The 22,080-nt window shown below is 43.3% G+C and overlaps 1 long non-coding RNA gene and 1 pseudogene across 2 annotated transcripts; both read right to left on the bottom strand.

Moving 5' to 3' along the window:
* Positions 1-8,330: 8,330 nt before the first annotated feature.
* LOC125548843 (bZIP transcription factor ABI5 homolog) lies at positions 8,331-11,946 on the bottom strand (annotated as a pseudogene). Its single transcript, XR_015598656.1, has 6 exons — positions 11,789-11,946; positions 11,634-11,708; positions 9,052-10,091; positions 8,867-8,938; positions 8,739-8,768; positions 8,331-8,585 (listed from the first exon to the last, which is right to left on the bottom strand). The product of XR_015598656.1 is annotated as a bZIP transcription factor ABI5 homolog (transcript).
* A 5,127-nt stretch (positions 11,947-17,073) lies between these two features.
* LOC125547021 (uncharacterized) lies at positions 17,074-17,787 on the bottom strand. The gene is made up of 3 exons (XR_015598657.1): positions 17,770-17,787; positions 17,585-17,656; positions 17,074-17,486 (listed from the first exon to the last, which is right to left on the bottom strand). It is a non-coding gene; the product is annotated as an uncharacterized LOC125547021 (long non-coding RNA).
* Positions 17,788-22,080: the final 4,293 nt, after the last annotated feature.

Raw genomic sequence — 22,080 nt, 5'->3', positions numbered from 1 at the left:
GCCTAAGCACCGCTACAATATTATCAAGGACTATGGTGGAAGGGGCACCGCTCACGGCTAAGAATATGATCATGTGGATCAACTTGTGCGTCTAGGGGTGCCCCCTGCCTCCATATATAAAGGAGCAAGGGGAGGAGGCCGGCCGGCCCTATAGGCGCGCCAAGGAGGAGTCCTCCTCCTAGTAGGAGTAGGACTCCTACTAGGAGGGGGAAGGAAGTGTGGAGGGAGAGGGAAAGGGGGGCGCCGCCCCCCTCTCCTAGTCCAATTCGGACTAGGGGGAGGAGGAGCGCGGCCCACCTTTGGCTGCCCCTCTCTCTCTCTCCACTAAGGCCCACATGGCCCATTACTTCTCCCGGGGGGGTTCCTGTAACCCTCCGGCTCTCCGGTTTTCTCCGAAATCACCCGGAACACTTCCAGTGTCCGAATATAGCCGTCCAATATATCAATCTTTATGTCTCAACCATTTCGAGACTCCTCGTCATGTCCGTGATCACATCCGGGACTCCGAACTAACTTCGGTACATCAAAACTCATAAACTCATAATATAACTGTCATCGAATCCTTAAGCATGGGGACCCTACGGGTTCGAGAACAATGTAGACATGACCGAGACACGTCTCCGGTCAATAACCAATAGCGGAACCTGGATGCTCATATTGGCTCCTACATATTCTACGAAGATCTTTATCGGTCAGACCGCATAACAACATACGTTGTTCCCTTTGTCATCGGTATGTTACTTGCCCGAGATTCGATCGTCGGTATCTCAATACCTAGTTCAATCTCGTTACCGGCAAGTCTCTTTACTCGTTTCGTAATACATCATCTCGCAACTAACTCATTAGTTGCAATGCTTGCAAGGCTTATGTGATGTGCATTACCGAGAGGGCCCAGAGATACCTCTCCGACAATCGGAGTGACAAATCCTAATCTCGAAATACGCCAACCCAACATGTACCTTTGGAGACACCTGTAGAGCACCTTTATAATCACCCATTTATGTTGTGACGTTTGGTAGCACACAAAGTGTTCCTTCGGCAAACGGGAGTTGCATAATCTCATAGTCATAGGAACATGTATAAGTCATGAAGAAAGCAATAGCAACATACTAAACGATCGGGTGCTAAGCTAATGGAATGGGTCATGTCAATCAGATCATTCACCTAATGATGTGATCCCGTTAATCAAATAACAACTCCTTGTTCATGGTTAGGAAACATAACCATATTTGATTAACGAGCTAGTCAAGTAGAGGCATACTAGTGACACTCTGTTTGTCTATGTATTCACACATGTATTATGTTTCCGGTTAATACAATTCTAGCATGAATAATAAACATTTATCATGATGTAAGGAAATAAATAATAACTTTATTATTGCCTCTAGGGCATATTTCCTTCAGTCTCCCACTTGCACTAGAGTCAATAATCTAGATTACCAAGTAATGATTCTAACACCCATGGAGCCTTGGTGCTGATCATGGTTTGCTCGTGGAAGAGGCTTAGTCAACGGGTCTGCAACATTCAGATCCATATGTATCTTGCAAATCTCTATGTCTCCCACCTGGACTAGATCCCGGATGGAATTGAAGCGTCTCTTGATGTGCTTGGTTCTCTTGTGAAACCTGGATTCCTTTGCCAAGGCAATTGCACCAGTATTGTCACAAAAGATTTTCATTGGACCCGATGCACTAGGTATGACACCTAGATCGGATATGAACTCCTTCATCCAGACTCCTTCATTTGCTGCTTCCGAAGCAGCTATGTACTCCGCTTCACATGTAGATCCCGCTACAACGCTTTGTTTAGAACTGCACCAACTGACAGCTCCACCGTTTAATGTAAACACATACCCGGTTTGCGATTTAGAATCGTCTGGATCAGTGTCAAAGCTTGCATCAACGTAACCTTTTACCATGAGCTCTTTGTCACCTCCATATATGAGAAACATATCCTTGGTCCTTTTCAGGTATTTCAGGATGCTCTTGACCGCTGTCCAGTGATCCACTCCTGGATTACTTTGGTACCTCCCTGCTAGACTTATAGCAAGGCACACGTCAGGTCTGGTACACAGCATTGCATACATGATAGAGCCTATGGCTGAAGCATAGGGCATCTTTCATTTTCTCTCTATCTTCTGCAGTGGTCGGGCATTGAGTCTTACTCAACTTCACACCTTGTAACACAGGCAAGGACCCTTTCTTTGATTGATCCATTTTGAACTTCTTCAAAACTTTGTCAAGGTATGTGGTTTGTGAAAGTCCAATTAAGCGTCTTGATCTATCTCTATAGATCTTAATGCCTAATATGTAAGCAGCTTCACCGAGGTCTTTCATTGAAAAACTCTTATTCAAGTATCCCTTTATGCTATCCAAAAATTCTATATCATTTCCAATTAGTAATATGTCATCCACATATAATATCAGAAATGCTATAGAGCTCCCACTCACTTTCTTGTAAATACAGGCTTCTCCAAAAGTCTGTATAAAACCAAATGCTTTGATCACACTATCAAAGCGTTTATTCCAACTCCGAGAGGCTTGCACCAGTCCATAAATGGATCGCTGGAGCTTGCACACTTTGTTAGCTCCCTTTGGATCGACAAAACCTTCTGGTTGCATCATATACAACTCTTCTTCCAGAAATCCATTCAGGAATGCAGTTTTGACATCCATCTGCCAAATTTCATAATCATAAATTGCGGCAATTGCTAACATGATTCGGACAGACTTAAGCATCGCTACGGGTGAGAAGGTCTCATCGTAGTCAATCCCTTGAACTTGTAGAAAACCTTTTGCGACAAGTCGAGCTTTGTAGACAGTAATATTACCGTCAGTGTCAGTCTTCTTCTTGAAGATCCATTTATTCTCAATTGCTTGCCGATCATCGGGCAAGTCAACCAAAGTCCATACTTTGTTCTCATACATGGATCCCATCTCAGATTTCATGGCTTCAAGCCATTTTGCGGAGTCTGGGCTCACCATCGCTTCTTCATAGTTCGTAGGCTCATCATGATCTAGTAGCATGACTTCCAGAACAGGATTTCCGTACCACTCTGGCGCGGATCTCACTCTCGTTGATCTACGAGGTTCAGTGGTATCTTGTTCTGAAGTTTCATGATCATCATCATTAGCTTCCTCACTAACTGGTGTAGGTGTTACAGAAACAGTTTTCTGTGATGCACTACTTTCCAATAAGGGAGCAGGTACAGTTACCTCGTCAAGTTCTACTTTCCTCCCACTCACTTCTTTCGAGAGAAACTCCTTCTCTAGAAAGTTTCCGAACTTAGCAACAAAAGTCTTGCCTTCGGATCTGTGATAGAAGGTGTATCCAATAGTCTCCTTTGGATATCCTATGAAGACACATTTCTCCAATTTGGGTTCGAGCTTATCAGGTTGAAGCATTTTCACATAAGCATCGCAGCCCCAAACTTTCAGAAACGACAACTTTGGTTTCTTGCCAAACCACAGTTCATAAGGCGTCGTCTCAACGGATTTTGATGGTGCCCTATTTAACATGAATGCGTCCGTCTCTAGAGCGTATCCCCAAAATGATAGCGGTAAATCAGTAAGAGACATCATAGATCGCACCATATCTAGTAAAGTACGATTACGACGTTCGGACACACCATTACGCTGTGGTGTTCCGGGTGGCGTGAGTTGCGAAACTATTCCACAATTTTTCAAATGTACACCAAACTCGTAACTCAAATATTCTCCTCCACGATCAGATCGTAGGAATTTTATTTTCTTGTTACGATGATTTTCTACTTCACTATGAAATTCTTTGAACTTTTCAAATGTTTCAGACTTGTGTTTCATTAAGTAGATATACCCATATCTTCTTAAGTCATCTGTGAAGGTGAGAAAAATAACGATATCCGCCACGAGCCTCAATATTCATCGGACCACATACATCTGTATGTATGATTTCCAACAAATCTGTTGCTCTCTCCATAGTACCGGAGAACGGTGTTTTAGTCATCTTGCCCATGAGGCACGGTTCGCAAGTACCAAGTGATTCATAATCAAGTGGTTCCAAAAGTCCATAAGTATGGAGTTTCTTCATGTGTTTTACACCGATATGACCTAAACGGCAGTGCCACAAATAAGTTGCACTATCATTATCAACTCTGCATCTTTTGGCTTCAACACTATGAATATGTGTGTCACTACTATCGAGATTCAATAAAAATAGACCACTCTTTAAGGGTGCATGACCATAAAAGATATTACTCATATAAATAGAACAACCATTATTCTCAGATTTAAATGAATAACCATCTCGCATCAAACAAGATCCAAATATAATGTTCATGCTTAACGCTGGCACCAAATAACAATTATTTAGGTCTAATATTAATCCCGAAGGTAGATGTAGAGGTAGCGTGCCGACTGCGATCACATCGACTTTGGAACCATTTCCCACACGCATCGTCACCTCGTCCTTAACCAATCTTCGCTTAATCCGTAGTCCCTGTTTCGAGTTGCAAATATTAGCAACAGAACTAGTATCAAATACCCAGGTGCTACTGCGAGCATTAGTAAGGTACACATCAATAACATATATATCACATATACCTTTGTTCACTTTGCCATCCTTCTTATCCGCCAAATACTTGGGGCAGTTCCGCTTCCAGTGACCAGTCTGCTTGTAGTAGAAGCACTCAGTTTCAGGCTTAGGTCCAGGTTTGGGTTTCTTCTCTTGAGTAGCAACTTGCTTGCCGTTCTTTTTGAAGTTCCCCTTCTTCTTCCCTTTGCCCTTTTTCTTGAAACTAGTGGTCTTGTTGACCATCAACACTTGATGCTCCTTCTTGATTTCTACCTCCGCAGCTTTCAGCATTGCGAAGAGCTCAGGAATAGTCTTATTCATCCCTTGCATATTATAGTTCATCACGAAGCTCTTGTAGCTTGGTGGCAGTGATTGGAGAATTCTGTCAATGACGCAATCATCTGGAAGATTAACTCCCAATTGAATCAAGTGATTATTATACCCAGACATTTTGAGTATATGCTCACTGACAGAACTGTTCTCTTCCATCTTGCAGCTATAGAACTTATTGGAGGCTTCATATCTCTCAATCCGGGCATTTGCTTGAAATATTAACTTCAACTCCTGAAACATCTCATATGCTCCATGACGTTCAAAACGTCGTTGAAGTCCCGATTCTAAGCCGTAAAGCATGGCACACTGAACTATCGAGTAGTCATCAGCTTTGCTCTGCCAGACGTTCATAACATCTGGTGTTGCTCCAGCAGCAGGCCTGGCACCCAGCGGTGCTTCCAGGACGTATTCTGTGCAGCAATGAGGATAATCCTCAAGTTACGGATCCAGTCCGTGTAATTGCTACCATCATCTTTCAACTTTGCTTTCTCAAGGACCGCATTAAAATTCAACGGAACAACAGCACGAGCCATCTATCTACAATCAAGCATAAACAAGCAAGATACTATCAGGTACTAAGTTTCATGATAAATTTAGGTTCAATTAATTTGCTTAAAGAACTCCCACTTAGATAGACATCCCTCTAATCCTCTAAGTGATTACGTGATCCAAATCAACTAAACCATGTCCGATCATCACGTGAGATGGAGTAGTTTCATTGGTGAACATCATTATGTTGATCATATCTACTATATGATTCACGCTCGACCTTTCGGTCTCCGTGTTCCGAGGCCATATCTGTATATGCTTGGCTCATCAAGTATAACCTGAGTATTCCGCGTGTGCAACTGTTTTGCACCCGTTGTATTTGAACGTAGAGCCTATCACACCCGATCATCACGTGGTGTCTCAGCACGAAGAACTTTCGCAACGGTGCATACTCAGGGAGAACACTTCTTGATAATTAGTGAGAGATCATCTTATAATGCTACCGTCAATCAAAGCAAGATAAGATGCATAAAAGATAAACATCACATGCAATCAATATAAGTGATATGATATGGCCATCATCATCTTGTGCTTGTGATCTCCATCGAAGCACCGTCGTGATCACCATCGTCACCGGTGCGACACCTTGATCTCGATCGTAGCATCGTTGTCGTCACGCCAATCTTATGCTTCCACGACTATTGCTACCGCTTAGTGATAAAGTAAAGCATTACACACAGTCAAAAAAAAGTAAAGCATTACAACGCGATTGCATCGCATACAATAAAGCGACAACCATATGGCTCCTGCCAGATGCTGATAACTCGGTTACAAAACATGATCATCTCATACAATAAAATTTAGCATCATGTCTTGACCATATCACATCACAACATGCCCTACAAAAACAAGTTAGACGTCCTCTACTTTGTTGTTGCAAGTTTTACGTGGCTGCTACGGGCTTAAGCAAGAACCAATCTTACCTACGCATCAAAACCACAACGATAGTTTGTCAAGTTGGTGTTGTTTTAACCTTCGCAAGGACCGGGCGTAGCCATACTCGGTTCAACTAAAGTTGGAGAAACTGTCAAACGCAAGCCACCTATGTGCAAAGCACGTCGGGAGAACCGGTCTCGCGTAAGCGTACGCGTAATGTCGGTCCGGGCCACTTCGTCCAACAATACCGCCGAACCAAAGTATGACATGCTGGTAAGCAGTATGACTTATATCGCCCACAACTCACTTGTGTTCTACTCGTGCACATAACATCAACATATAAAACCTAGGCTCTGATACCACTATTGGAGAACGTAGTAATTTCAAAAAAATTCCAACGCACACGCAAGATCATGATGATGCATAGCAATGAGAGGGGAGAGTGTGATCTACGTACCCTTGTAGATCGACAACGGAAGCGTTTGGTTGATGTAGTCGTACGTCTCCACGGCCCGACCGATCAAGCACCGAAACTACGGCACCTCCGAGTTCTAGCACACGTTCAGCTCGATAACGATCCCCGGACTCCGATCTAGCAAAGTGTCAGGGAAGAGTTCCGTCAGCACGACGGCGTTGTGACGATCTTGATGTACTACCGTCGTAGGACTTCGCCTAAGCACCGCTACAATATTATCAAGGACTATGGTGGAAGGGGGCACCGCACATGGCTAAGAATATGATCACGTGGATCAACTTGTGTGTGTTGGGATGCCCCCTGCCCCCGTATATAAAGGAGCAAGGGGAGGAGGCCGGCCGGCCCTATAGGCGCGCCAAGGAGGAGTCCTCCTCCAAGTAGGAGTAGGACTCCTACTAGGAGGGGGAAGGAAGTGTGGAGGGAGAGGGAAAGGGGGGCGCCGCCCCCCCTCTCCTAGTCCAATTCGGACCAGGGGGAGGAGGCGTGCAGCCCACCTTTGGCTGCCCCTCTCTCTCTCCACTAAGGCCCATATGGCCCATTACTTCTCCCGGGGGGTTCCGGTAACCCTCCGGCTCTCCGGTTTTCTCCGAAATCACCCGGAACATTTCCGGTGTCCGAATATAGCCGTCCAATATATCAATATTTATGTCTCGACCATTTCGAGACTCCTCGTCATGTCCGTGATCACATCCGGGACTCCGAACTAACTTCGGTACATCAAAACTCATAAACTCATAATATAACTGTCATCGAAACCTTAAGCGTGCGGACCCTACGGGTTCGAAAACAATGTAGACATGACCGAGACACGTCTCCGGTCAATAACCAATAGCGGAACCTGGATGCTCATATTGGCTCCTACATATTCTATGAAGATCTTTATCGGTCAGACCGCATAACAACATACGTTGTTCCTTTGTCATCGGTATGTTACTTGCCCGAGATTCGATCGTCGGTATCTCAATACCTAGTTCAATCTCGTTACCGGCAAGTCTCTTTACTCGTTTCGTAATACATCATCTCGCAACTAACTCATTAGTTGCAATGCTTGCAAGGCTTATGTGATGTGCATTACCGAGAGGGCCCAGAGATACCTCTCCGACAATCGGAGTGACAAATCCTAATCTCGAAATACACCAACCCAACATGTACCTTTGGAGACACCTGTAGAGCACCTTTATAATCACCCATTTACGTTGTGATGTTTGGTAGCACACAAAGTGTTCCTCCGACAAACGGGAGTTGCATAATCTCATAGTCATAGGAACATGTATAAGTCATGAAGAAAGCAATAGCAACATACTAAACGATCGGGTGCTAAGCTAATAGAATGGGTCATGTCAATCAGATCATTCACCTAATGATGTGATCCCGTTAATCAAATAACAACTCCTTGTTCATGGTTAGGAAACATAACCATCTTTGATTAACGAGCTAGTCAAGTAGAGGCATACTAGTGACACTCTATTTGTCTATGTATTCACACATGTATTATGTTTCCGGTTAATACAATTCTAGCATGAATAATAAACATTTATCATGATATAAGGAAATAAATAATAACTTTATTATTGCCTCTAGGGCATATTTCCTTCAGGTACTACTAGTAAATTACGATACCACCCTGCTCTAGAAAGGAAAGGTAACCATTATTCATTCTCATCCTCCTGCCAGCACGACTATGGATGCTGAATGGTGGGTCACCTATCACCAGATGCAGCTACCGCAGCGCCGCGACAGGGCGCCACCCTTCTTGGCGTTCACATTTTCCTTGGACTGCTCCATCATCTTCTCCACTAGCTGTAAGAAATAAAAGATCCCAGCCACAAGGTGTTTTCATCAGCACACACACATTGACTGTTTGAAGACCTAGCATTTAGATTGTCACAAGAAATTGGCAAGTGATGGCGAGTGTAGGAGGACTGCCACATGATGGTGGGAAAATGTACATACCATTTGTTTCTTGGTCAGCAAAATCGTCTTCTGCAACAAAACGGTGAAACAGTTTAGTAACGGTAAGAACTGAAAAGACTAACAAAATTGACTTTTCTCATGGTTTTCATTGGTAAGCAAATTCGTACCTCCTTAGCTTTCAGACGAGAGTTCTCCTCCTTGAGGTGGCTTAGTTCGGCTTCAAGCTCCTTGGTATAAGCCTGTCCGGTTAAGAAAGACAGAGAGTGTAAGTGTCACCAACCTTGTTACCAGTCACCACCATTGCAGAAATGGCATTGCATAAAGCCAACAATTTTGGCAGCCGAGTAAGTACCTGCTTCCTACCACGGATTGTGCGGCTGACTCACGGTTCTTGATCATGCGGTGGTTGCGGCGCTCGATGCTCCCCTCACAGTACTGATCCTCCGGAGCGCCGCGCTTCCACGCGCCGCTGTTCTCCATCATCGTTCTGTCGCCCATACAGTTCATCATGTCAACCTCCGTCATGGTGCTCCTCCCGTCCGACGACCCTGGGCTCACGATACCCACCCCACCTTGAGGAGGTGGTGGTGGCGGCACCACGACCATCCCTGCGTACCCGTTGGGGATGAACACCATGCCATCGCCCATCACCTAGAACATGCCGTTGGCCGGTGCAGGGTTCATCTGTCCATGGACCATGCCGACCGGCACAGGCACTTGGCTACCAGTGCCAGATCCCCGGACCACACCAACCTTTTGACAAGAAATTGTTCTAGCGTCATCTCTCCAAGCGTCCCCCGCTGTTCATTCACCGCGACCCCACCACCATTCCCTGCCGGTGGTTCGACGGGAATCAATGGCGAGGGCTGCGCGGACTGAGGCTGGGAATGCACCGGGCGGGTCTCCCTATTGATCTCAGCCCACACCTCCTCCACCATCTTCCGGCATAGCGGGGGAGGCAAGGAGAACGACTCCTGTCGAGCTAGGTTGCTTCCTCCTGCATCTTCACCACCTCGCCCTCCATCAGCACCCACCACCGGAGCCACCTCCAAGCCCACCAAGACACCACCGGTCGCCTCTTGGAACTCCTTGGCATTCCATATGTTGCTCATGAACTCGTCCATGTTCATGGACCCAAAGTTGTGCCCTGCCTCACACATAGAGTATTGCAGCTCGTCCAACGTTGGCGCGAAGATGGAAGACTGCCGTGCCGGTGCAACTGTCTGCTCCTCACCTTCGAGAACGCGCGGGCGCGAGGTGACTTCTTCCTCAGAGAAATTCACATCCTTGCTCATGTCTGACGCCATCCTATCTCTCCTCGCCACTTTGGTCTCGCTCTACCTACTCTTGCTTGTGGGTTCTGGTGTGTGGTCCAGTCTTGTGCCGCTCCCCCTATTTATAGCATGCAGCATGCAAGAGATAAGCATCAATTAAAGCATTAGATAGCTATTAAATTCATGTCATTGATGAAAAAGGTGGGCTATAGATAGATAGATAGATAGATACATTAGTAGATAGTTCGTCTCATACTGGATAGATAGGGCATTGCCAAAGCGCCAAACGTGGCCACGAGTTAAGCCTAGTATATGAGACAAACTCGGGGGGTGTGCTGGTTCCATTCAATAGCTACCCGATGATGGTTGCCGCTGAGACGCCTCAGTACCAACGACGGAGCATTATGCACGTTAGCGTGGGAGATAAGTATATGAGTAAACCGCGTGTGGCCGTTTGCCACTGCCTACTACTGCCAAGATCGCCGTTTCTAATTTGGGGGATGGATTAGTACAAGGAGTCTTACAGCATGATGCCCTTCAATTCATAGAGGTGACAAATGTGGTGTCATCAAAAATGGAAAAAATAGATAGGTGACAAAAGGTAAAGTCATTCTACACGCAAAAACAGGGAGACATGCATTTTTTTGGAGAAAGTGAGACATGCATGTTAAAATGCATGTCTACCTTTTATTTTTTGGCCTGGAGCCATGGATCATCTAGAGGGAATCTAGGCCCAGAATTTGTCATGCACTAGTGGGCCTCTAAGGACCACAACTACACCAATATAGTTAAAACAATTGTGGCATATACTGATCTCATACCCTTTTTTGCGAGACATGTCATACTGACTCTTGTGTGTTCAAAAAAAATGTGATACTAACTCTTGTGTGTTCCAGAAAAATGTCATATTGTCCCTTCAAGGAGTGGAAAATCAACAAAAAATTGGAGGATTAGAAAAACCGTAGGGGGTCAACAAGGGGGGTTCAGATAGAAATAATGGCTAGATGATACCAAGATGCATTTCTGCCTGCCCTAGCACTTCCACCAACCACTGCACAAACATGCATCATCTCGTGTCTCATGTTCCACTAACTCTACTAATTCACAAACACACCTTTACCAAACTAGAACCTGAAGACTGGGCCACTTTGCTTCTCAAATCGACAATAGTTTCATCATGTGGGGTCAGATCCCACATCCTCCCACCCTACCCCTCCCCGACCAAACCTTAGCCCCCAAAATCCTTGTTGTGGCGAGCACACATATGAAATCAATGAATCATAATAACAAAAAATTAAAGTATGCTCGACCACCAAGGGTGGGAGGGGGGTCCAGATGGAAATCATGGCTAGAGGATACCAAGATGCATGTCCACCCGCCCAAGCACTTCCCCGAACCACCGCACAAACATGCATCATCTTGTGTCTCTTGTTCCCCTAACTCTACTAATTCACAAACACATGTTTACAAAACTAGAACATGAAGACCGAGCCACTCTGCTTCCCAATCGACAACAATTTCATCATGCGGGGTTAGATCCCGCATCCCCCACCCCACCCCTCCCCGACCAAACCTTAGCCCTCGAAATCCTTGTCGAGGCACGAGCATACAGATGAAATCAATGAATCATAATATCAAAAATTAAAGTGCGCCTCATCACCTGACAGAAATTGAACTTGTATTCTCCCTTAAAACCACTTATATCCTAGATCGGCTTCGCAGATTTCGCAAAAATCTGTCATTAATACAACGCACATCAAACATGTCTAAGATTAGGACGACGAGGAAAAGAGTGGGTGGATCCATGATTCCTACCTCGTATGAGTGCGAGAGCGGACGGATTCCGGCGAAGGCGATGCGGCGGCGAGCCAAACCGGCTAAAAACTCGAGGGCGAGGAGATCTGGTGTGGGTAAGAGGAGAGACAGTGCGTGTGGTGTAAATGCAGCTCATGGCAAGCCTGGTTTTAATGGGGAAAAGGTCGTGGTTCCCTAAAATAGTGAAACTGTGGACCCTAGTCCACCCACACCCCTATATCATCTCCTCCCTTCATTTTGTAACATATGGCTATCAATATGTCTCACCAAAAAGGATACAACACGGACGCTCTATGTCAGATCGCGCTATATTGCCAACATGTGTGGTCAATGCAACATCATTGCATTAGGCCAGGAGATTTGTGAGGGGATTGATTTTTTCTAAGAAAACCTATGCTTATTAGCCTCTAGCTAAATATTGTCTAGGAATTTTCTTGATGGTTGACGTGTTTGCACTATTTGAATTCACCTAGAGAGTCAAGGACCCTATGGCCAGATTGAAACCTTTGTTTGAAATTTGGGAGAAATAGAATCAACCCTACAAGGTTTAGGGAATAAATCAGAATCCAAATATAGGTTGAAAATTAAAATATTTATTTGGGCATAAGGCTATCCTAAATAAGACCCAGCTGATATTCAAGCGCTAATAAATTTTCCTAAATGATTGGAGGGGATTGGTTGGAATCAATTCAAAAATCAAATGGGGATTTTTATGAAAAGGGGCTTGCATTTATTTAGCAAGAGAGTGAATCCCATATGTCCAAATAATAGGCTTGACCTTCTGCCAAATTTTCCATTGGATTTCAAACATATTTGGGTTTAAACCAAATTGAAATTGAAGATGGAAAATAAAGTGCAGAAAACGTATGCTCAAAACAGCCAAATAAAATGTTGGCATAAATATTCATATTTGAAATTAGGGAAAGTTTTATTTGGATAGAAAAATCAAATCAAATTCAAATGAAAAGGCAAAGACAAAACAAAAAACAAAAAATGGAAAAATAAAAATGCCCAGCCGAGCAAGCTAGCCAGGCTAGCCCAGTTAAGCCAGCTACAACCCAACCCCACGCACACCCTCTCTCTCTCCCTAAGTTGCTGACCAGTGGGTCCCACTAGTCAGGGTCACCCCCAACCTCCAACTGCCCACGCGTGCACACCGACCATGATTTCCACCTCGCGCGCATACTGTCCATGCCAGCTCCTACCTCCATGTCCATTAAATAGCCCCAGAAACTCTCACCACTTCCCCTCTACATCCCCCTCACAACGCCACCAGGCTCCTCACCGGTGAACCCCCGAGCTCCGCCACTAACCTAGAAACTCCAGCGTCGATTCCGGTGAGTACAGTCACCCCGAGACCAACCACCGCCACCACTCGACTCCCCGCACAACGGTGGATCCCCTGGACATCTTTCGCGGTGACATGAACTTCCTCTATGCCCGACTTCGATGAAGCCCGAGCCTCGCCGCTGTTATGACCTCAACTCCAGCGACACCGTGAGTGTCTTGCCCCACAACCTTCTCCATCGTGTTCACCTTGATCACGTGCGTCGTCTAATCCGTTTGGTTCATCATTAGGCACTCAATCTCGAGCACCGCTTCATCATCCGAACCCCCGCCGACGCAACCGAACTTCAGTGAGCTCGCCCCACGAGTCTCCGTCACCCTCGAGGCCAGCCGATGCCACCTTCGATCTCCCCGAGCAACACCGAGCATGTTTGTGCCCTCTCCTACCCCGGAAACCCCCTGGAACTCCATATCTGACAACTCCCGAGCATAGCGCCCCCATGCGCCTGTTTTCTAGCGACTCTTCGGCGAGATTGTGGTGAACCACTAAAACACTAACCACTAGATCTAATTTGGACTGTTAGATTTTGATCGCACGCACCATAGCAGTCCACTTAAACCGAATCGGTATCAGCCAATAGGAAACTGCCACGCCACCCGCCTTATCCAAAACATTATCCACTCGAATTTCTCCTAAATTGAATTAAATGGTAGATTTTCAAAAAAAACCTAGAACTTCAAACACTCACAACTTTTTATCTGTAAATCCAAATTGACAAATTCTTTTGCAATATCATCCTCAATAAATACACTTTCACATAGTCCATTAATATTTAATTCAAATTCAAACACATGAATTCAAATTTCAATAGGGTGTAACTTGCAATTTATAAATCCAAATGAATTGATTATTTTTGTAGAATGAACCTAGTGAAATATAGTTCGAAGTTAGCCATTGTAGTTCAATTTTAAAATAATTTAATATTGACATTAAATATATTTTAGCAGAAGCTATACTTCAAACAATATTTGAACCTAAAGAGCTTATTAGGGTAATTAAGTTGTAACTAAGTTCAGAAACTTAAAATGAACTTTAGCAAATGTTTTGGGGTTATTATTTACTTTAGGGATTTTAATTAATTTGAACCAAATTCAAACTAGATTGTTTATAACTTTGAAGCCTTAGGGTTAAATCTAATAGACTTTTGCAATACTAGTACAAATGCCTGTGCGTTGCAACGGGCCAAAAAATAGCAAAATCTGCTTTCTGCATGCCATTGCACAACATTTCTTATATGCAATTCTAACTATCTCTTTTCGGAGTTTGAAGTGTGGATGTGAAGAAGCCACCTTAACATCCGTCATGTGATGAAAGAGTAGTTGTGCATGGAATAATTTGTCAATCGTCTTTTTACCTTTTGAGAGAACATGAATATTTAACTTTTAAAAAGTAACATTATTTATTTCTTTATCATTTTTATAAAAATGGGACTTTTTTAAGATTCACATTTTAACACAAGACTTTTAAAAACAATTTTGATTTATTATTTTCAGAATATTTTTAAATGCAAACATTTCAAAAAAGGGTACATTTTTTAGAAATATTGAATATAAGAATGGTGAACATATTTTAAAATGTTCATATTTTTTGAAATAAAAAACAAGTAGAAACAGTCTTTCTCTTAAAAAACCACACGCTCTGTGTCCACACTAAAAAAAGAACGTTGGTATTTGGACCACGTAGTAAAGAGTTGAGGAAGTCATAGTCATGTCCTTCGATGGCGCGTCCTTTCACTTATCACTATGACCGGGTGAAAGCGAAGTGGTGGATGTGTTCTAAGTAGGATATACAGACGGTGAAATTGTTATATACAATTTAAAAGTTTAATAACTAATCAAACAGTTTTTTAGAATTTGCAAAAGATAATGAATGCAAAGGGATCTATAAGATGTTGAATACTTTTAGAGATAATGTTTTATTTTCATTATTTGGGCTTGGCCCAAACAAAACACTTCATGCACACACAAAAAACAAAAAAATAATACAATACACACGCTCTTTCCCTAAAATACATGCACACACGAACTCATCTCACTTCCTCTCCCTATGGTCTAGTCTCCCTATTGCTTGAAGTGATAAGTGCTGCCGCCACCTGCTCGTTTCTCCTCGTCGTTCTCGGGATACAAAGCACTTTTGTCGCGTTCTTCCACCATGGCCATCAAACTATATTTTCTAGAACGAAACGGGCAACCGAACCGTTGCGGCTGTACCTGGTTGGACCGACGGTTCATCGATTTGTTCGTGACAAAAAATCCAAGTTATTAAAAATAACCTTAGATCAAAGAGTATACATAATATTCTATTTGAACATGAGTTAATATTGGATGTAATATAAACATAATCAAGCACACACCCATTTACTATTTTAAGACTTGGCTATTGGGTTGTTGCAAGCAATTGGCAAATGATAGTAATTGCATGAGGGTTTTTTTCTTAGAAAAGGAGGATCACTCCTGGACTCCGATGCACTATGTGACTAAACTCAACTCGTGTGTCATCTCCACTTATTCAGAAGATAACAAAGGCCAAGACTCCAACATAAACCGGAAATGGACCACACACATAGCATCACATCATATTAAAGCGCGAGTACACAAGACGCAGAGTATGTAGCCCCGACCTCATATGCTCTCTAATGAACAGTAAAATCAAAAAATAAAAAATATAAATTATTCCAGGTTCAAACTTTGACAAATGTTTTCATGCTTGCAAATTTCATCCCGAAATAACATTTGCGAAAGTCATGCCAAAAAACTGAATGTTATTTCGGGATAAAATTTACAAGCACTGAGAACATTTGTCAACGTTTACACCCAAAAAATGCAGAGTTTATTGAAGTATTTTAATTTTGTTTAATTTACCGTTCATCCTAAGCTCAATTAAGCTCGGAAGTAGAAGGGGTCTTTCGGAGTACACATCAACATATTGCTATTTTTTCCATTTGTTTGAAGTTTTTCTCACAAACCCATCATCACCTACAAACAGTAACAACAACACAAGTTCACTTGCTTGACTAGATAAACGCTGATATTTGGGTATTTATGGATTTTAGGTACCACTAGTAAATTAATATATCATCCCTCTTTGCAAAGAAAACGTAACTGCTATAATCACCACCATTGTTGTTGTAGTTGCATCAAACACACAAGACAACCAGATTCAAGTCCTCTTCCTCCTGCCAGCAAGGCTATGGAAGTTGAATGGTGGGTCACCGTTCACCAGATGCAACTACCGCAGCAGGGCGTCACCCTTCTTGGCATTGATGTTCTCCTTTGACTGTTCCATCTTCTTCACCATCTGTAAAAATTTCTCGGCCATAGGTTATTACCATCAACACACACATTAACTGTTTTCAGACTTGGCAATTAGGTTCTTGCAATCAACTAGCAAATGTTGGTAAGTGTAGGAGGATTTTTCTGAGAAAAAGTGGATTACTGTTGGACTCCGATGCATAGCCGTAAGAGTACGAAGGTTGATGATCGACATCATGGTTGGCCAACCGGGAAGCGCAACTCAAGGCTATTCGGACCCTCAAGCAGTGAGCCACGATGGAGGGGAAAGGGAATCGACTACCCAAGCTTTGCTAACGGGGACCACCGTCAAGTCTCATGTGATCCCATGTGACCACTTATTTGAATAGCTCAAATTTCACTGGATTTAAAAACTATTTGAATGGCTCAAATTTCACCGGTGCGAAAAAGTGCGCCTACGTGACTAAACCCAACTCATGTGTCATCTCCAAATCTTCAGAAAATAACAAAGGCGATGACCCCATGAGAAATGGACCACACACATTGCATCACATCATATTAAAGTTCTAGTACACATAAACATATTGCTAACTTTCTTTTGTTCCAGTTGCCTGAAGTTTTTGACAAACCTATATACCTATAAACAGTAACAACAACATAAGTTCACTTGCTTGACCAGAAAAACACTAACATTTGGGTCCTTATGGGTTTTAGGTACTACTAGTAAATTACGATACCACCCTGCTCTAGAAAGGAAAGGTAACCATTATTCATTCTCATCCTCTTGCCAGCACAACTATGGAAGCTGAATGGTGGGTCACCTATCACCAGATGCAGCTACTGCAGCGCCGCGACAGGGCGCCACCCTTCTCGGCGTTCACATTTTCCTTGGACTGCTCCATCATCTTCTCCACTAGCTGTATGAAATAAAAGATCACAGCCACAAGGTGTTTTCATTAGCACACACACATTGACTATTTGAAGACCTAGCATTTAGATTGTCACAAGAAATTGGCAAGTGATGGCGAGTGTAGGAGAATTGCCACATGATGGTGGGAAAATGTACATACCATTTTTTCTTGGTCAGCAAAATCGTCTTCTGCGACAAAACGGTGAAACAGTTTAGTAACGGTAAGAACTGAAAAGACTAAGAAAACTGAATTTTCTCATGGTTTTCATTGGTAAGAAACTTCGTACATCCTCAGCTTTCAGACGAGCGTTCTCCTCCTTGAGGTGGTTTAGTTCGGCTTCAAGCTCCTTGGTATAAGCCTGTCCGGTTAAGAAAGACAGAGAGTGTAAGTGTCACCAACCTTGTTACCAGTTACCACCATTGTAGAAATGGCATTGCATAAAGCCAACAATTTTGGTAGCCAAGTAAGTACCTGCTTCCTGCCACGCGATTGTGCGGCTGACTCACGGTTCTTGATCATGCGGTGGTGGTGGCGCTCAATGCTCCTCTCACAGGACTGATCCTCCGGAGCGCCGTGCTTCCGCGCGCCACCGTTCTCCATCATCGCTCTGTCACCCATACAGTTCATGCACAAACACTCTAGCATCTATCAAGCAATTGGGGATGACTAGGTCATCTATATATGAGTATATTGACTTAGGAGTCAAATGAGAACATTTGATCATAGGTCATACTCATCGTTTAATCACAAGTGGGGTTACCACTTTTACATAAAGCATTGTTGTGTTCACACCATTAGAGTTGCTTTAGCTCAATTGATTAGAGTAAAGCTCTAGATGTGTTATCCCCCTTAAGAGAGATCAACTAACCTTGGGTTTGTCGATGATGACTTCATGTAGGTGTTGAAGGTGTGGATGCTCAATGATGATGTAGATCATTTGGAGCAATCCTTTGGAGTGAGTTGCACTTTCAATACCTACACGGGTTAGTCCCACAAGGAACAAACAAGGATATCCATAGACATAGAGTGATGTGTACACAAGATGGTTACCATGGAAGCATTAGGTTACCTTGTCCCTTGTCTTACCAACAAGAGGGTTTGTGACTCCTTGAACTAGTGCAAGATATGGAAGTTGTTTGCACTTGTCCTCGCCAAAATGATATGAGTGAAGTATGTTGGCGGAGTCACCCTCAAGAACTGTCTAGTTCTTGTTCTTCGGGATCCACACCATCTTGATGAGAATCATTGTAGTTGTAGTCATACTTGATGAAGTAGAACTTGATGTAGTCTTGGGAACCCACTTGACCAAGGCTTTGCGAGCTTCCTCGAATGCATCAATCTCCTCTTGAAGCTTGTCCTTCCCTTTTTGCTTGTGGTCTTGTGGTGGAGGATCATCTTGAGATTGTGTTCCTTTGAAAGAAGTAGGATCATACTTCTCTTGTTGAGGAACAAACTTCGTCTTGGGGTATTGATCTTCTTCCCACTCAACTCCATTGGCATTGAACTTTCGTTCGAAACCAACACCTTGATTCTTCCGATGTCTTCCTTGCTTGCGTACAATTTCCTCAAATTGCTTACTTCTGGCAAGGCTCTTGTAAACACCTTTCTCTATAATTCCCATCAATAAGCTATTTTCTTGCTCAAGTGTAACTTGGCTAAGAGAATCATTAGTGGAATCTAGAGAGCTACTAGAAGCAACAACATTGGATTTAACATGATTGTTGTTACTACTAGATGAAGAATCTTTCTTGTTCTTGTTACTAGATTTAACTTGTGGCATGTAAGTAGACAAGAGTAAACGCCTGGCAATGTAAGAAAAACTTTTCTTGCGAAGATCATCATTGATTGCCTTTAAAAACTCATGTTCTTGCTCAAGGTTGAGCTTTTCAAAGCGTAGCTCGTCATGAGTCTTTAAAAGTTCTCGATGATCTTCCAAGGTAGTTTCATGAGCTAACTTAAGAGTGTTTAGTTCTTTAGTTAGACGCTCAATCTCCTTCTTATCATCGTCATTCGTTTTATCTTGATTATCATGATTAATAGAAAGCTCATCATAGTTTTCATAACTAGAGTTGTCAACAAGTAAATCATCATCTCCTAGCAAATCATCTTCATCACTATTGAAATCAACATACTCGGGGTGTGTTACCTTTGGACCTTTAGCCATGAAGCATCTCCCAATTCCTTCGTTTGCTGAGTCAAATATGTCATAGGAGTTGGTTGTCACAAGTGCTAGTCTGGCAACACCTTCATGTTGAGTATATTCGGAGTCGGAGTGATAACTTCTTTCGGAGTGATCGTCAGAGTTGGAACTGGATACCCATTCACCAACATGAGCTTGATGTCTTCTTTTTATGTAGCTCCTTGATGACTTGTCCTTCCTTTCCGAGTCCTTCCTTCTCCGAGAGGGTCTTCGTTCATAACGATCATCTCTACTCCTTCTTTCTCTTGATGGTGATTCTTCTCTTCTACTTCTTCTTTTGTAGGGAGAATCTTCTCTTCTTTTGTAGGGAGCCATACACTCATTGGAATAGTGTCCGGGTCTTCCGCAATTGTAGCAATTGCGCTCATGACTAGAAGATCTTTTGTCATTTTAGGACCATGACTTGGAACTTTTTTCCATGCTTATACTCTTGTAGAACTTGTTGAAGTTCTTCACCATTAGACTCAATTCTTCATTGAAGGTTTGCTTCTCACTTGATGACGTGGGAGCATCACACAAGGCTTTGTAAGCACCACTTGACTTGTTGTGAAGTTCTTCCTTATCCTTGAGTAACATCTCATGAGCAACAATTCTTCCAATAACTTCTGTTGGCTTGAGAACTTTGTAATTGGGCATCATTTGGATCAATGTGCACATGGTATCATATTTTCCATCCAAGGCTCTTAGGATCTTCTTTATAATGAATATATCGGTCATCTCTTCACTTCCTAAGCCGGCAATCTCATTTGTGATGAGAGCAAGCCTAGAGTACATTTCAGCGACGCCTTCACCATCCTTCATTTTGAACTTGTCAAGCTGACTTTGAAGCACATCCAATTTGGATTCCTTGATAGATTCGGTACCTTCATGCATATCAATAAAGTATCCCAAATTTCCTTTGCATTCTCAAGACGGCTGATTTTTTTGAATTCTTCGGGGCATAATCCGTTGAAGAGAATATCACAAGCTTGAGCATTGTATTGTAGCATCTTCAACTCTTCCGCGGTAGCTTCACGGTTTGGTTCTCTCCCATCAAAGAATTCACCTTGCAAGCCAATACACACAATAGCCCAAACGGCGGGGTTATGTCCAAGAATATGCATTTTCATCTTATGCTTCCAACTAGCAAAATTTGTATCATCAAAGTAAGGACCTCTACGGTCATAATTTCCCTTGCTAGACGCCATACTCTTCTAGGTTGTGAAACCAAGGCTATGACCACCAAAAGCTATGGAAATCAAAGCAAATGGAGACCAAAGCTCTGATACCACTTGTAGGATCGAAAGTATGTCTAGAGGGGGGGTGATTAGACTACTTGACCAAATAAAAATCTAGCCTTTCCCAATTTTAGTTCTAGGCAGATTTTAGCAACTTAGCACAAGTCAAGCAATCAACATACACATGCAATTCTAAGAGTATAGCAGCGGAAAGTAAAACAATTGCACATGAAGGTAAAGGGAGGAGTTTGGAGTGTGCAAACGCAATTTGAGACACAGAGATTTTTGGCATGGTTCCGATAGGTGGTTCTATCGTACATCCACGTTGATGGAGACCTCAACCCATGAAGGGTAATGGTTACGCGAGTACACAGAGGGCTCCACCCACGAAGGGTAAATGAAGAAGCAACCTTGTCTATCCCACCATGGTTGTCGCCCACGAAGGACTTGCCTCACTCGGGTAGATCTTCACGAAGTAGGCGATCTCCTTGCCCTTACAAACTCCTTGGTTCAACTCCACAATCTTGACGAAGGCTCCCAAGTGACACCTAACCAATCTAGTAGACACCACTCTCCAAGATGTAACGAATGGTGTGTTGATGATGAACTCCTTGCTCTTGTGCTTCAAATGATAGTCTCCCCAACACTCAACTCTCTCTCACAGGATTTGGATTTGGTGGAAAGATGATTTGAGTGGAAAGCAACTTGGGGAAGGCTAGAGATCAAGATTCACGTGGTTGGAGTGGAATATCTTGACCTCAACACAAGTGTAGGTGGTTCTCTCTCAGAATATGTATGTTGGAATTGTAGGCATGTTCTGATGGATCTCTCCATAAATGAAGAGTGGGTGGAGGGGTATAAATAGCCTCCACACAAAATCTAACCGTTACACACAAATCACCAAACTCGGTGGGATCGAATCATGAAACTCGGTCAGACCAATTTAGTTCAAAAAGTGAACGTTAGGAATTTCGGTGGGACCGACATGTCAACTCGGTGGGACCGATTTTGTTAGGGTTAGGGCATAACGTAATCTCGGTGAGAACGTTTACACAAACTCGGTGAGACCAATTCTGGTAATGGACTAACAGAGAGTTGGTCAGGCAAACTCGGTGGGACCAATTCGCTCATCTCGGTTGGACCGAAGTGTTACGAAAGGGAAAAAGAGAGTTTGCATTGCAATCTCGGTGGGACCGATCGCTCATCTCGGTTTGACCGAAACACTATGAAGGGAAACAGAGAGATTACAATCCCATCTCGGTGAGACCGAGATCCCTATCGGTGAGACCGGAAAGACTAGGGTTTCTGGCAGTGGCTATGTCAACTGAACTTGGTGGCGCCGGATAGAAAATTTCGGTGGGGCTG

Source organism: Triticum urartu, chromosome 3A (genome assembly GCF_056163025.1).
Source record: "Triticum urartu cultivar PI428250 chromosome 3A, HENAU_Tu73, whole genome shotgun sequence".
NCBI classification, from domain to species: Eukaryota; Viridiplantae; Streptophyta; class Magnoliopsida; order Poales; family Poaceae; genus Triticum; species Triticum urartu.
The sequence above is the reverse complement of the archived record's forward strand: the minus strand, read 5'-3'. Positions and strand labels throughout refer to the sequence as shown.